The sequence below is a fragment of the Agelaius phoeniceus genome, chromosome 7 (assembly GCF_051311805.1).
Source record: "Agelaius phoeniceus isolate bAgePho1 chromosome 7, bAgePho1.hap1, whole genome shotgun sequence".
NCBI lineage: Eukaryota > Metazoa > Chordata > Aves > Passeriformes > Icteridae > Agelaius > Agelaius phoeniceus.
The window spans coordinates 4785957-4801549 of NC_135271.1; the positions used below are offsets into that span (position 1 = coordinate 4785957).

General features: G+C 54.0%; 1 non-coding gene across 1 annotated transcript; it reads left to right on the forward strand.

Annotated features, from left to right (window-relative positions):
- Positions 1 to 412: 412 nt before the first annotated feature.
- LOC129131532 (5.8S ribosomal RNA) lies at positions 413 to 565 on the forward strand. The gene has a single exon (XR_008535679.2). It is a non-coding gene; the product is annotated as a 5.8S ribosomal RNA (ribosomal RNA).
- Positions 566 to 15593: the final 15028 nt, after the last annotated feature.

The window sequence follows — 15593 nt, forward strand, 5'->3', positions numbered from 1 at the left end:
AGCCGCTGTGTGTGGGGGCCGATGGCCGCGCGCCCCCAGCCGCATGTCGTGTGTTTTGTGCATGTCGTCCCGTGAAAGTGAGATGTGGGCGGGCTGCCGTGCCCTCCTGCATTCCAGCGCGTGCTGCGTGGCCCTCTGCGTGGAGGCCGGGCCGAGCCCGGGTGCCTGGTCCGCCTCCGAAGGACGGCATTTGTGAGGTCGGCATCACCCCTCGCGGGGGAGGCGGTCAGGAGCGCGGGCTCCCCCACCTCTTGGCCGGCCTTCGGAGCATGGGTTGCTCCAGTTGGTTTTTATTCCCCCTTTCGTTTCTGTGTGCTCGTACGGTCGAAGCCAGGCACGCACCCCCGCGTCCTCGGCCCCAGAGTAACAAAAGAAGGGGCCGCTTGGCGTGAGCAGTGCCCGAAAGCCAGACAACTCTTAGCGGTAGATCACTCGGCTCGTGCATCGATGAAGAATGCAGCTAGCTGTGAGAATTAATGTGAATTGCAGGACACATTGACCATTGACCATTCGAAGGCACGTGCAGCCCCGGATTCCTCCCGGGTCTATGCCTGTCTGAGGATCGCTTGATGATCAATAGCCATCCGGGGGCCACGCTAGCGGCACGGCTGGGGTCACCTCTCTGGCCTGTTGCCTGCAGCGGGCGGCGGTGGCAGTGGCAGCAGCGGCATCCCACTGGTGCCCGAGGGAAGGCAGTCAGGGGTTCGGTGAGGGAAGCGTTTCCCTAGGAGGCCTCGATCCCTTCACTGCGGCCCGGCAGGCGTCGTCGTCATCGCAGTCGTCATTGTTGCCGTGCAGGGCCTTCGTCCCCCTAAATGCAGACTTGGGGAGCACTCCATTGCTCCCCGCTCCCGGAGCAAGCCGCTGGGGTGGAGCTCATCCTCACCGGGACCGTGCCGTGGATGCGGTGGCACGGCAGCCTGGGGAGAGCGAGAGACGGCATCGAAAGGCGCTGCCAAGGGCCGAGAGAGAAAGAGAGAGGAGGGCGAGAAGGGGAGGCGAGGCACGGCCTCGCCCCCAGTGTCCCCCCGCACCGGCGGCTGTCTGCAGGTGGGAACCGCAGCGGTACCGTGCCATGCTTCCGAGTGCGCACGTGTGGCTTGAGCGCCGGGGATGGTTGTTCCGACCCCATCCTCCCTTTGCCCGCCCCCTCCTCTTCTGTCGCGGTCTCGGGGTGCGCCGAGGGGCACCATCGCTCCTCTCTCTCTCCCCGCCGAGGCCGTCGCGTGCGCCACCGCCCGGCCAGTCCTCCTGCGCGGGGCCGTCTCTGCCCCACTCCCTTTTCAGTTCTCGTCTCCGGGATGGGGCTCTCCGTCTCCTCGGCGCTCACTCCTGCGCATGCGCACTCTCTCTCTCCAGCTCCCTCCGGGAGCGCGGAGAGGAGGGGGGACTGGCGGTGTAGCGGGCGGGGTAGACACAGCGGCCGTCGCCGGCAGTGTGATGCCCGTGGGGGCTAGGCCGCGACGAGTAGGAGGGCCGCTGCGGTGCACCTCAAAGCCTGGGGCGTGGGCCCAGGTGGAGCCACCGCAGGTGCAGATCTTGGTGGTAGAGGGAAATATTCAAACGAGAGCTTTGAAGGCCGAGGTGGAGCAGGGTTCCATGTGAACAGCAGTTGAACATGGGTCAGTCGGTCCTAAGCGATAGGCGAGCGCCGTTCCGAAAGGGCGGGCGATGGCCTCCATTGCCCTCAGCAAAGGGAGTCGGGTTCAGATCCCCGAATCCAGAGTGGCAGAGACGGGCGCCGCAAGGCGCCCAGTGCGGTGACGCAACCGATCCTGGAGAAGCCAGCAGGACCCCCAGGGAGAGTTCTCTTTTCTTTGTGAAGGGCTGGGCACCCTGGAAAGTGTTCGCCCTGAGAGAGGGGCCCGCGCCTTGGAAAGCGTTGCAGTTCTGGCAGCATCCGGTGAGCTCTCGCTGGCCCGTGAAAATCTGGGTGAGAGGGTGTAAGTCTCACGCCGGGCCGTACCCATATCCGCAGCAGGTCTCCAAGGTGAACAGCCTCTGGCATGTTGGAACAATGTAGGTAAGGGAAGTCGGCAAGCCAGATCTGTAACTTTGGGATAAGGATTGGCTCTAAGGGCTGGGTTGGTCGGGCTGGGGCGCGAAGCAGGGCTGGGCATGTGCCGTGGCTGGACGAGGCACCGCAAGCGGGTAGGTATGCTCCGCGTGGCCCGCCCGGGCGCCGGGGTGCGCGCGCGCGCGGCGTCGACTCAGGACACGTGCCGGGCCCTTCCCGTGGATCGCCCCAGCTGCGGCGGGCGCCGCCCACCCCCCCCTCCACCCGTCCTCTGCCTTGCTGCGGCCGGTGCCCCAGCAGCGGCCGCCGCCGTCGTCGTTGTGCGCTGCTGCCCCGTCGGTTCCTGCCGGCGGGGTTCCCACGGCGTGTGGCCAGCGTGCGCGCGGCTGGCGTCAGCTGAGCAGTTCGCGCGGGGGAGGATCCCCAGAGGGGGTCCCCAGTCTGGCGCCCCACCTCTGCCGGTGCCTAGCAGCCGGCTTAGAACTGGTGCGGACCAGGGGAATCCAACTGTTTAATTAAAACAAAGCATCGCGGAGGCCCAAGGTGGGTGTTGACACCATGTGATTTCTGCCCAGTGCTCTGAATGTCAAAGTGAAGAAATTCAATGAAGCGCAGGTAAACAGCGGGAGTAACTATGACTCTCTTACTATCTGAAACCTGGCCCCCCAGTCGGACAGGGGCGACGGGTTCGGAGGTGGGCTGACCACCCATTCCGTTCCCGATGTTGAATCCAGTCATGACTCGGCTATTCCAAATCCAAATCCGTTTCTTGGAGGAGGAAACTGGGGGCAGCCGTTACACCTTACTGGGGTATCGGTGGGCACTCAGACCTCCTGAGATGATTTTGTAACATCTACAACCACCAAATTGACAGAAAATGAATTGGGCTTGCTGGTGAATTTTTCTTTAGAACTGTATAGGTCAGATCTGCAGGAGCATGTACAGGGGGTGGTTCATGTTTCTGTTAATGGGGGGGTGTTGAACGGGTTTCCTGAGGTGTATGAACAGCCTACACCACAACTGAGTGAGGGGGATGACTTAAATCCTGGTCCCCCTAAGGACGATGATCAGAATGTACTTGAGAAGGGAGGCAGTGGGAAGGGGGAAGAGGGTACACCAGAGGCATTGCCTCCAGTGCCTGAGGTCCGCAGTGAACAGGCACCGGATGACATCGTGAAGGTGACTGTTCCTGACAAAAATCCACCATGTCCTTGCTGTGGTACCCGGCTCAACTCGATGTTGGCCCTAATTGAACACCTTAAGGGGTCTCACGGGTCAAGCTTGGATCCTTTCCAACCCTATAAAAGAAGCATACTGTACCCCATTAGGGGAGAAAGAAGAAGAGCAGAGACCCTTCATGGACCTTCCCAAACAAAGCCATCTCCGTGGAACAGCCTGTGCCTTCTCCTTCTCCTCTCTTTCTGTCTGCTGCAGCCACAAACCCGGGGCACCACTACCTAGTAAGCAAAGCTGAAATCCTGAGAGCTTGCAATCACTATAGAGCTGATAACCACCATGCTTGCTAGATGGCAGCTCCGCGGCGTTGGCATGAGCGAGCCAGCTTCGGGCACCCCGTCCCTACTCAGGGACTGAGCTCCTGAGCCCTATTGCTCTGCTTTATGATAAGGCCGATCAGAGGCTTCATTACCCATATTTAGACGCCTACATTTAGATGCCTACATTTAGACGCCTACATTTAGACGCCTAAATTTGGACGCCTACATATAGATGCTTACATTTAGATGCTTAGATATAGATTTAGAAATGTGCATAGTTCTTTAGTTAGAGGTATGTGGAAGTTTAGATGCATAGATTGAGCTGTGTAGGCCTAGGCTGCATTTTTAGCTCTTTCCCCCCTGGGCTGCCTTTTTCACCTCTGGCTTTTGCCCCGGTGCCCCCTGTGTCCCCTGTCCCTGTTCTGGGTCTGAGCTGGCGGCTGGGCCGGGCGGAGCAGCACTTCCAGCCCCGGTGTCCCTGGAGTGGTGGGAGCTGCCGCTGGCCCCAGGCACTGTCCCCTGAGGAGCTGCTGAAGGACGGGGAGACAGAGGGGGCTGAGGGGCTCAGGGGGTGGTGGCGCTGAAGGGACGGTGACCCTGAGCTGCTGCTGGGGCTGAGGGCTGTGGGGCAGCCGAGGCCATGGTGGCACTGAGGTGACAGGCAAGGGGCACAGGCTGACAGGGTAGCGGCTCTAAGGGGACTGGATGGCTCAGAAGGGACTGAGGGGGGTGAGAGGACTGTGAGGGGCTGAAGAAACTGAAGGGGGCTGGGGCTTCACCGAGAGCATGGCGGGACTGAGGGGATGGAGGGGCCAGCAGGGAGCACAGAGGGCTCCGGGACTGCAGCTCTGCCAGGCCTTGGAAGCAATTCCAGAGCCTCCACTTTTGCCACAGCTGCCAGGAAGACCTTGAGGATGCAAAAGACAAAGCTGTGTTTCATGTTAGGTACAAACAGGAGACGTGTGTATTTGTGAATGAGAAATGTGTGGTCATCGACAATGGGAGAGCTGTGAATTCTAATAATCACTGAGGAAAATAAAGCATGGAAAAAGGCCTTTGAACCTCTCTTTTGTTTGCAATTCACCCTGGTTGATTTAGGAGCATTGGAATTAAGGTGTTAAGGATGTTGCTTTTTGCTTGCATTTAATCCATGAAGAGCTCTGCAATAATAACCTTCTGAAGTATAATTTTAGAATATTACTTGTATCCTTGAAACTATACCTTTGGAGTATATATAAAGGAAATATGCTTATCTCACACCTTACGGAAGCAGAGAAAAACAGCTTGAGAAAGGAAGATGAACATCACCTCAAGGATTTATGGTTTTGACCAAGGGAAGCTGGACATCACTATTATGAGATTTATAGTCTCTGCAATTAAAAGGTGGACCCACATCTGGGGAGCTGGACTCCACCAGATGGGATTCGTCTTTCTTCTTTTGGAAACTGGACCGCCACCATCTGGGATCCTCCTTTTGAGATACATCCTGAGAGAAACTAAAATCACTACAGTGTATAGAATTGTGATGTAATAATTTGGAATAAAAATTGCTGATGAGTAAAAATTGGAAATAGAAACTGATGAAAAAGCTGAGGAGTACCCCTATAAATACCTTTAACCCTCAAGTATCGGTGTGCAGTTGGAGGGAACACTTCCCCCACTGTACCCAGCGCTGTATTGCTCATACTTTACCATATGAAATAATAAATTGATTGCTGCTTGAATATTGCCCTAGTCAAGCTTCTTATTCATAACACACCCAATTCCTCAGGGCTTCCCACTGCCCCGGCTCCTCAGGGGCCTCCTGTTGTTCTGCCAATTGACTGAGGCGATATAAAAGACACATCACTGGAAATAATGTTCTTCTTTTACTGGGAATATGAAGGAACCACAGTGTAAGATGATACATTCAATGAAACTGTGCCCTTGGTTTTAGTGACAAGCAAAAACAAGCAAGGTAGTGCACCTAAATCAGTACTATAATGTTATAAATGAGAAGCTTGACTAGGCCAATATTCAAGCAGCAATCAATATATTAAATATTTTGGTAAAGAGTATGAGCAATACAGCGCTGGGTACAGTGGGGGAAGCTTTCCCTCCAGCTGCACACCGTTTTTTGAGGCTTACAGGTATTTATAGGGGCACTCATAAGCTTTCTCAGCAGTTTCTTTTCCCAACTTTTACTCATCAGCAGTTTCTCTTCCCAGTTTTTCAATCACAATTCTATACAGTGTTGTGATTTAGTTTTTCTCAGGATGTATCCCAGAAAAGGAGTATCCCAGGTGGTGGGGGGGTCCAACTTCCGAACGAAGAAAGAAGTCTCCCAGCTGGTGGGGTCCAGATTCCAGACATGGCTTTACCTTTTGACTGCTAGGACTATAAATCTCATAACAGTGATGTGCAGCTCCCCTTGGTTGAAACTATTAGTCCTTGCGTTGATGTTCATATTCCTTTCTCAAGCTGCTTTTCATGTTTTGTCAAGGCATGAGATAAGCATGTTTCCTTTTTATATATTCTAAAGCTATAGTTTCAAAGATCCTTTCTACAAGAAATATTCTAAAATTATGCTTCAAAAGGTTATTACGGCAAAACTCTTTAAGGCTTAGCTCCAAGCAGAAAGTTCCTGTCAAAAAGCAACATCCTCAAAGCTTTAATTCAAATGATGCTAAATCAACTTAAGATATTTAAAGGGTAATTGTGAACAAAGGATAGGTTCAAAGGCCTTCTTCCATGCTTTACTTTCCTCAGGTATTATTAGAATTCGACTTTATAAGTGTCCCATGCTTGGTTTCCACACATATTGCAATCACAAATGCACGCGTTGCCTGTGTGTACCTGACACGAAACACGCCTTTGCATTTCACAAAAGGAGAGAAAGGAGAGCGATTTAGAAAGATGCATCACCAATTGCCTAAATTGTTTATCATCTTGCAGATCTGCACTTGCTGGGCAGCCCCATTTTACACCAGAGACCTTGGGAACCATTCCCAGCAACTGGGAAAATCCTAGCTGCTCCATCCACCCACAGATCAGGTCTCCAAATTTGCCCCAAAAGTGGCTCCAGCTTTTATAGGCCAAAAAGAGCAAGTCCAGGTGACTTGATGATATTTTTAGCCCAGAAAGCCCTGCTGCTGATGGCACACTTCACAATCAGCAGGGGACACAGCTAGGCCAAAGCCCAGACCTCTGCTGGGAGCCTTTCTCCTCAAACACCCTTCAAACAAGCCTCCATGCAAGTCAGTTGGGAAAGTTTCTTCAAAGGAGACATTGCTGGCACATAACTACACAGGGTTATGGGAAAGATTCTAAAGCAGCCGCTCTGGAGTCAAAGAGCCAGCACTAAGAGTCCCTCTCATCTATTTGTAGCTAAATCACACTTTGGGCGACTTGAAGGAGTTTGGAAGGAGCTAGAGAGCGGACCTCTGATTTTTTTAGATGATGCCATTGCTTTTTCTTCTCTTCTACAGAGACAGGAAGGGTGAGTTTGGCTCCCATCTCCAGCACAAGGCTCACAGGGCCTCAAGACTTGTAGTTCCAAGAGCTTTGAAGGATTTCTTGGCCAAGAAGACACGGCCAACAAGGATATTTCTGTTTTGGACCCAATCCTTCAAGATTTCCTCTTAGGGACTCATGCTCTCAGGGTCTCTAGCTGCTCAGAGTGACCCCGAGAAAAGTTAGAAAGTCTCTTTTCCCAGCCCGGCGGTGGAAGAAGGAGTCAGAGCTCTTCATTTCTCGGTCTCAAGGTTGTTCATTGTATCTTATCTATAAAATTCTTTCTCCTGTCCTGCCGAGGTCCGCTCAGCAAGACAGTCTAAGGCACTCTGCCTCCGCCGGGGCGGTGTTATCTTCTTCTACTAAAAACAACTCCCTGTACAATATTTACAATGACTTTCCAATACCTATCATCTACGTTAGACAGTGAGCTTCTACTCTAAACCAATCGAAAAGTGCCAACATCACAGCAGAAGATGGAGGCCAAGAAGAAGAAGAAGGAGAAAGGCTGGACATGCCCAGATTCCTCCATCTTGCCCCCTGAAGCCCCATTCTAAAAACCCCCCAAATCTATTTTTCCACTCTGTGCTAAATTCACTATCATTCTACTTAACCTTTTGTGGCTTGCCATTCTTCATACAAGGTTAGGAATTGTTTTTTCCAAGGGCTAAATCAAAGGCACAGGGGTCTTGGGCTCTGTGCCAAGGTCTCTGACAGGGTCTCTGACAGGGTCTCGAGTCCTGCAGGGCACCCAGAGGAATTTCCTGGGTTCCCACATCATGCTACAGTGGAAGCTTCCTTAGCCAATCATGCCATGACACAACAAACCTACAGCACTGCATCCTAAATTTCTCGTTTACCATTGGAGCTAAGATTTTTCCTAGATCTTGAACTCTAAAACTCTAAACTTTCCTCCACTTCAACTTTCCTCCCCGTGTCTCTGCTATAAACTAGAAATCCACATTCTTGCTTCTAGCACCTAAGTTCGGAAGCCCTTTCCAAGGTCTCAGCTCAAATGCTGTGTTTAATTCTAAGCTTTGCTGACAAGGCCAAAAGTCTGAGATTTCCCTGCATTTGGGTTTCCAACAACACTGATGCTGTTAGTTGCAGAGTACCCGGGATCCGTCTTGCAAGTCAACTCTGGCAGGAAGTATGGCCTGTGTGCAATTCTGACAGAGAATGGAGATTGACTGTGGACTATCGTGCCTTGAATGAAGCGACTCCACCGCTGAGCGCGGCTGGGCCGGACATGCTGGAACTCCAGTATGAGCTGGAGTCCAAGGCAGCAAAGTGGTACGCCACTGTTGGCATTGCTAACGCGTTTCTCTCCATTCCTCTGGCAGCAGAATGCAGGCCTCAGTTTGCTTTCACCTGGAGGGGCTTGCAGTACACCTGGAACCGACTGCCCCAGTGGTGGAAGCACAATCCCACCATCTGCCATGGACTGATCCAGGCTGCACTGGAAAAGGGTGAGGCTCCAGAACATCTGCAGGACATAGATGACATCATTGTGTGAGGGAACACAGCAATGGAAGTATTTGAGAAAGGAGAGAGGATCATCCAGTTCTGCTGGAATCTGATTTCGCCATTAGGAAGAACAAAGTCAAGGGACCTGCCCGAGAGATCCAGTGCCTGGAAGTAAAGGGGCAAGATGGACAGCGTCAGATTCCCACTGAGGTCATCAACAAGATCACCGTGATGTCTCCACCAACCAGCAGGAAGGAAACACAAGGTTTCCTAGGCACCACAGGGTTTTGGAGAATCCCCATTCCCAAGTACAGCCAGAATGTGAGCCCTTTCTACCTGGTCATCGGCAGAAAAGGATGATGTCCAGTGGTGCCCTGAGCAGCAACAAGCCTTTGCCCAGATCAAGCAGGAGATCGCTCATGCAGTGGCCCTTGGCTCAGTCAGGACAGGAGCAGAGGTGAAGAACGTGCTCTACTCTGCAGCTGGGTACAATGGCTTGTCCTGGAGCCTTTGGCAGAAGGTGTCTGGGGAGACTTGAGGCCAACCACTGGGATTCTGGAGCTGAAGGTACAGAGGGTAAAAAAGCCCACTCCACTCCCACAGAGAAGGAAATCTTGGCCACCTATGAAGGAGTCCAGGCTGCCTTGGAGGTGGTTGGTATGGAAGCACAACTCCTCCTGGCAGCCCGACTACCGGTGCTGGGGTGGATGTTCAAAGCAAATGTTCCCTCTACGCACCATGCCACCAGTGCTACATGGAGCAAGTGGATTGTCCTCATCACACAGCGCGCCTGTACTGGAAACCTGAATGGCCCTGGGATTCTGGAAATAATTACAAACTGGCCGGAAGGTGAGAACCTTGGTTTTGCTGATGATGGGGAACAAGAAGTGACATGAGCTGAAGAAGCTCCACCATACAACCAACTGCCAGCAGAAGATACACGATACACTCTTCACTGATGGTTCTTGCCGCGTTGTGGGAATGAAACGAAAGTGGAAAGCAGCAATATGGAGCCCCACAGGACAGGTCGCAGAGGCCACTGAAGGAGAAGGTGGATCAAGCCAACTTGCTGAACTCAAAGCTGTTCAACTGGCCCTGGACATTGCTGAGAGAGAGAAGCTGCCAAAGCTCTACCTTTACACTGATTCATGGATGGTAGCCAATGCTCTGTGGGGATGGCTAGAGAGGATGAAAGAGGCTAACTGGCAGCATAGAGGAAAACCAATCTGGGCTGCTGATGAGTGGAAAGACATTGCTACCAGGGTAGAGAAGCTACCTGTGAAAGTCTGCCATGTAGATGCCCATGTCCCCAAGATTCGGGGTAATAAAGAACACCAAAACAATGAGCAGGTAAACCAGACTGCAAAGAGAGAGGTGTCAAAGATAGACTTAGATTGGCAACATAAAGGAGAGTTTTTCTTAGCTCGATGGGCCCATGATGCCTCAGGCCATCAGGGCAGAGATGCCACCTGTAAGTGGGCATGAGCCCCAGGGGTGGATTTAACCATGGACAGTATTTCTCAGGTTATCCATGACTGTGAGACATGTGCTGCCATCAAGCAGGCCCAGCGGGTGAAGCCCCTGTGGTATGGTGGGCTGTGGTCCAAGTACAAGTATGGGCAGGCCAGGCAGATTGACTCCATCACACTGGCCCAGACACGCCAGGGCAAGCACTACGTGCCCACAATGGTGGAAGCCACCACTGGATGGTTGGAAACCCAGCCTGTGCCTCATGCTACGGCCCGGAACACCATGCTGGGCCTTGAAAAGCAAGTCCTGTATTATGTATAATGTCTGTGTTTGTAGACTTAGAATTTAAATTAGTTTTAGTAGTAAGCAGACGATACGGGGATAAGGGGTGGAATGTCCTGGGTTGACTATATGATGCTTTAAACCCCAGTCGTGTGTACCAAGGGATGCACTGAATTTTGTGTGCAAAAATGCGGTGCTTGAAAGAGAGGATGGGTGTCTGCATGCTGAGGGCAGCACTTGTATTTTTGAAATGAGCCCAGTTACCCATGCACTATCACAGGTGTGTTATGTGGGAAGGGGCTGTGCCTGTGTGAGATCTGCTTGCACAACTATTCCAATTGAGTCTTTTAATGAAACTACTAATGGTACTAACTTCTCTATTTGTAATTTCACAACCAAAAGTGGATGCCACTTCAGCTGCACCACACAAGAACTTCTCTAGAGATGCTGCAGAATGCACATGATGGGTATCAGCAAGCGCCCAAATTCCAAACTGGACGGGACACTAATGTCCTAAGCAAATGCCATACCAGCCTAATATAGAATGGCTAGTGGCAGGAGTCCAAAATGCATCTCACAGAGCCTGATGGACACTCAAATCCAGTATCAAAGTTGTTACCGAAATCATCACCAAAATAGAGAAAGAGAGAGAACATCATGAGTCAGATGGCTTCTTGTGATGGACAAATCTGGAACCACCAGCAGCTCCTCAGATTTTTAGCTTCCTCAGCAAACCAGTTCTAATTTTAAAAACATTAACCCTCCGCTTAACCATATAAACCTATGGATGCAGTAGATAATTAAAACAGCAGCAGAACAGTACATATGTTCTGTGGACTGTCCAGAGGATCTTGCAAAAGAATTTGCATCAGGATAAAGGGGAGAATGAAACAAGGCCCTTGTTTGACATAAGCACAAGCAATTCCCATAAGTAAACAAGTACTTAGCACAGACCTACATAGGCACTTAGCACCAGTTAGCATAAGAAAAACCTGGTGGGCCTAACTTGACAGGAGAGGGACTTGACAAAAAGGTTTAGACACATTCTACCAGAAGAACTAAGGGCAAGTGTAAAATGAGCCCTGTGCAGGGAAGCCATGAGGAAGAAGTGCTGCTTTAGGGCATGGAGGCCGCTCCTGGCCATTGCCTGGACATTAGCTTCAAGTACAGGAACTGACAGAATGTATTTCTAACCCCCTGCCTATCGAATCACCTCAGCAGAGTCAAGATGGATGGTATTTTTGAGATACATTTCTGACATCATCCCACTGAAATTTACATGTGGCAGAGCAGCATTTTAGCGGCTGCAGACCCCTGCCCTCCTGCCAGCTCAATAAAAGGGCTTTTGGCGGACAATGCATTTGTCTGCCGATTTCTTTGAATGAGGGAGGCCCCTCAGGACTGCTGTTGGCCATCCCCTGTGTGTGGCCATCCCCTGTGTGGATCTGCAAAAGCTTCAAATCAGCTGCCTCAGCTTCCAGGGCCTCTCTTGGCCAGCATCCTGACATGGGTGCTGGGCTGCTGCCAGGCACTGCTGGCACCCAGCGGGACAGGACCGGCTGTCTCATGTCCACGGAGCAGCCCTGACACAGCCAGGGCCATCCCAAAAGCAGACAAACGCTCACAGGTCAGCAGAGAGGAGCAAGGAGCACTGGGCTGCGCTCAGGGTATCTCAGCATGGTGCTCCAGTGGGAAGGGCAGGCAGGCCTCCCACATTCAGGGCATCCCCTGCATCAAAAGGACGGGCATTTTGTCCTTTCATCCCTCCACCACAGAACCAGGCCTGACATCTCCTCCTCTGGAGTGGAGTTTTTCTAGTTACAAGGTCATCTCACGCTTGGCCAGTGTGTGAGATGAGGCTGCAGTGACCTGTGATACCACCTCCATGCCAACCACAGCTCCATTGTGTATTGTTCCTCTTTCACAGGTTCACTTCCCATCGATTGACCAGTCCATTGTTTCCCTGAAGGGTTAAATTCCCACCAGTTAAACCATAAGGTTTCCTTCATTCTCTGCTCTGCATTCTCTTGTTGACATGCACAACAGGGGACCAAATATGGCAGGGCCTTAGACACGACTTTGGTCCCTGACACACACAGGCTCCTTGTCCCACTGCTGGCCTTCAGTGTGCTCAGCAAGATGTGGAACTGCATGGTGCTGTGGAACTGCACCTTCAGCACAGGGACCTTTCCAGCCTGACCTGCCCCCGTTCCTCTGGGTCTGTGCACAAAACACGGCGTGGCAGAGAACGGCAGCAGGGGCCTGTGTGTCCCAGGGTCCCGGATTTGCTTCAGCTCCACAGGGATGCAGGCAAAGTGAAGAAGCCAAACTATTTATTAATGAAAGGCAAAAAAAGGGATGATATGGGAGGGGAAAAGGGAATGGGCAGGCAGGGTCTGAGGGCTTGAGAAATGGAGCTATCAAAAGAAGAGTGGAAGGAAACATAGGAATAGGCATGGTCTGAGGGCTGGTGAGATGACGCTGTCAAAAGGGAGGGAGGGTGGAGGGGCAAAAGTGGATGGACAGTGTCTGAGGGCTGGAGGGAGGGAGCTATCTACAGGCAGAGAGAGGGCTGAAGCCACGCGAGCTTCCCACAGGCTCAGCCGTACCAATCATCAACTATGTCTAGAGCTCCAGGGGCAATGGGAGATGCTGTCCTCTTCAGTGTCTCCTGGTGCTGTTCTTCGGACACTGGCTCACTGGATCCAGAAAAGGACCCTATTTCTTCAGGTCTTAGGCCTAATTTAGCATGACTTTCAATGTTAGAGCAGGATGGGCTGGCATTGTTCTTTGGGGATTCTAGGCCTGGAAGAGAGAGAAAGAGAGCCATGGTCAGAGCCTGGATATGCAGTGACCTGAGGAAAGCATCCAGCCAGGGCCACCCCACCCAACTCTTGCCATGGCCGAGAGAGCAAGAGAGAGGTGTTGCCAACAGGATCAGCAGCAAGCTGCGGGCCAGGAATTCCGCCCGTGTCCCTGAAATCTCTGTGTGCTCTTCCTACGCCACCTCTTGTCAACACATGGAAGGAAGCTCACTGCAGCCGGGACAGGGATTGCAGCTCCCTGCTCAGGCATTGCAGCTCGCTGGCCCAGGCCGCTGCCCTCACTCACCCTGACTGAGATCCTGGAGCTCTTGCTGCTGCTCCCTCATCCTGGGAAACCCGGCCATCTCTGAGAACAAAGAATTCATCTTGGCCCCAGCGGCACAGCTCCCTGCCGGCGGCGCTGCCGGCGCTGTGGCCACACGGGCTGCTGACCCGGCAGGGCTCAGCCTGGCCCTTGCCGCACGCTGCCGCCCCAGGGCACGGCTGCCAGAGGGCGGCAGCAGCAATGCCCAGGCCAGGCGGGGCTCCACGGTGCCGGGCCCGGCTGGCGCTGCCGGGGCAGCAGGCGGGGCTGGGGCCGAGCTGCGGCGGGCCGGGCCGGGGAGGGAGCCCGGGTTCGTGGCTCACCCATGAACCTGATGGCCGCCTCTCGCAGGGGCTCCTGTGCGCTCCGCAGGTAGCGCAGGGCCTGGCGCAGGTGCTCGGCCGCTCTGCTCCTGTGCTCTGCCAGCTGCAGAGAGCGGCAGGAGGGAAGGGTTGGCGCGGGCTCAGCCCCTGGGCCGGGCGCTGCCTGCGCCCCGCCCCGACCTCCCCTGGCCGCACAGGCCTGAGGCGCGGCCAGCAGCCGCTGGCCAAGGGCTCCCAAGGGCAGGGGGCAGAGGGCTGGCTGCTGCCCGGGGAGCCGCGGTGCTAGCCCACAGCCCCGCCGAGCCGGGACTCCATGGGCACCCGGCTGGGGCCCACGAGAGCCTGGAGAAGAGCCCCCGCGGCCTCTGGCTGCAGCAGCGGGCAGGGGCACAGCTGCCCGGCCCCGCACACTGAGCACCGCCCTCAGGGGCCTTCTCCGGGCTGAGCCTGGGCCTTCCAGGCCCTCCTTACCAGGCACTCATCGACCCTCAAGGGTGGCTGCTTCTTCAACAGCTGTACCAGCTTCCTCCTCTTCAGGAACTCAGCCACACAAATCAGCGTTTCCCGAGAGGCCTGCAGAACAGCAGAGACACAGAGATGGCCCCACAGCCCAGGGCACCGGACCCACATCCTTGTGCCAAGGCCTGGAGGAGGCATCAGCCCAAGAGGCACCAGGGCAGGAGGCAGCCAAGCCCCCTCCCAGAGATCCACCAGCATCACAGGAAACCTCACCTTTGCCACGTCCCAGTTCTTATCATGACAGTAAATTAAGAGTGCATACAGGCTCTTGCTCACAATTGTCCTCAGGGGCTTTTTTCCCTCATCCACTACCAATTCTATCACCTTGCTGAAGAGTTGAATGGAGAGCACCTGCACATGGCTGTTGTCCTAGAGGAAACAAAAGACCTACATCAATTGCTCCAGTCCCAGCTGGGCAAGGCCTGAAAATCCAGAGGGCACAAAGTTTCTGGGAAAAACCTGATGCCTGTGGATCAGGATGCAGAAGCTTACGTGGTCAAAGAGCAGCAGCAGTGCCTCAGCCAGCTTTGGGGCAGTGGTGCTGGATACCAGGATGCCTTTGTGCTGGAGCACATTCGTGAGCACAGAGAGGGTCATGCTGACCACCTCTCCTTCTGCATCATCCAGCAGCTCCAGAAGGCTTGGAGACAGACAGCACATTCTCCTGGCCTGTGTGGAACACAAGGCTGTGCTGGGAAGCCAGGGACGGCTGCACCGCCAACACCAGTCTGGCAATGCAAGGCCACCCTGCTGTTGCAGGGCCCACAGGCCAAAGGCCTGACCCAAAGCACTGGGGGAGGTGAGGCAGGAGAGCTGGGAGCAGCTGCCTCAGCTCCTGAAACCATGCCAGCCCAAGGGGCTGCTTTCCCCAGTGCAGCTTCAGCCACGGCCCCCTACTCACCATCAAGAGATCCTTGCTGACCACCACGATGCCTCTGAGGGCCAGGCGATGCCTCTCCCTGGACTTGCTGTGCAGGAACCTCAACAAGACCTTCAGGACACTGCCACCACATTTCCTCAAGTCCAGGCACTCGAGGACCTGCAAGGCACAGGGCAGTGACAGGGAGCCAGCCAGCAGGAGCCCGGAGCCACACAGAGCCGGGCCCAGGCAGCAGCAGCAGCAGCAGCACAGGGCACGGGCACCGTCCTGGCAGCTGTGGCTGTGAGAGGGCAGAGAGCTGGGAGGCAGCGCTGGCCTTGAGGCTCACCTCCACAAAGAATGACAGGAAGGGCAGATCCCGGTATGGGTCCTGCCTGCTGAGCTGCCTGAGCAAGTGGAGTGCGATGCGAGAACACAAAGGGACCAAGGTACGGCGCATCTCCCTGGCAGGGGGAAAAAGGCACCAAGACCCTGAGGTGGGGAAGCAAACCTTTCCCAGGACTGACTCAGAGAGGTCT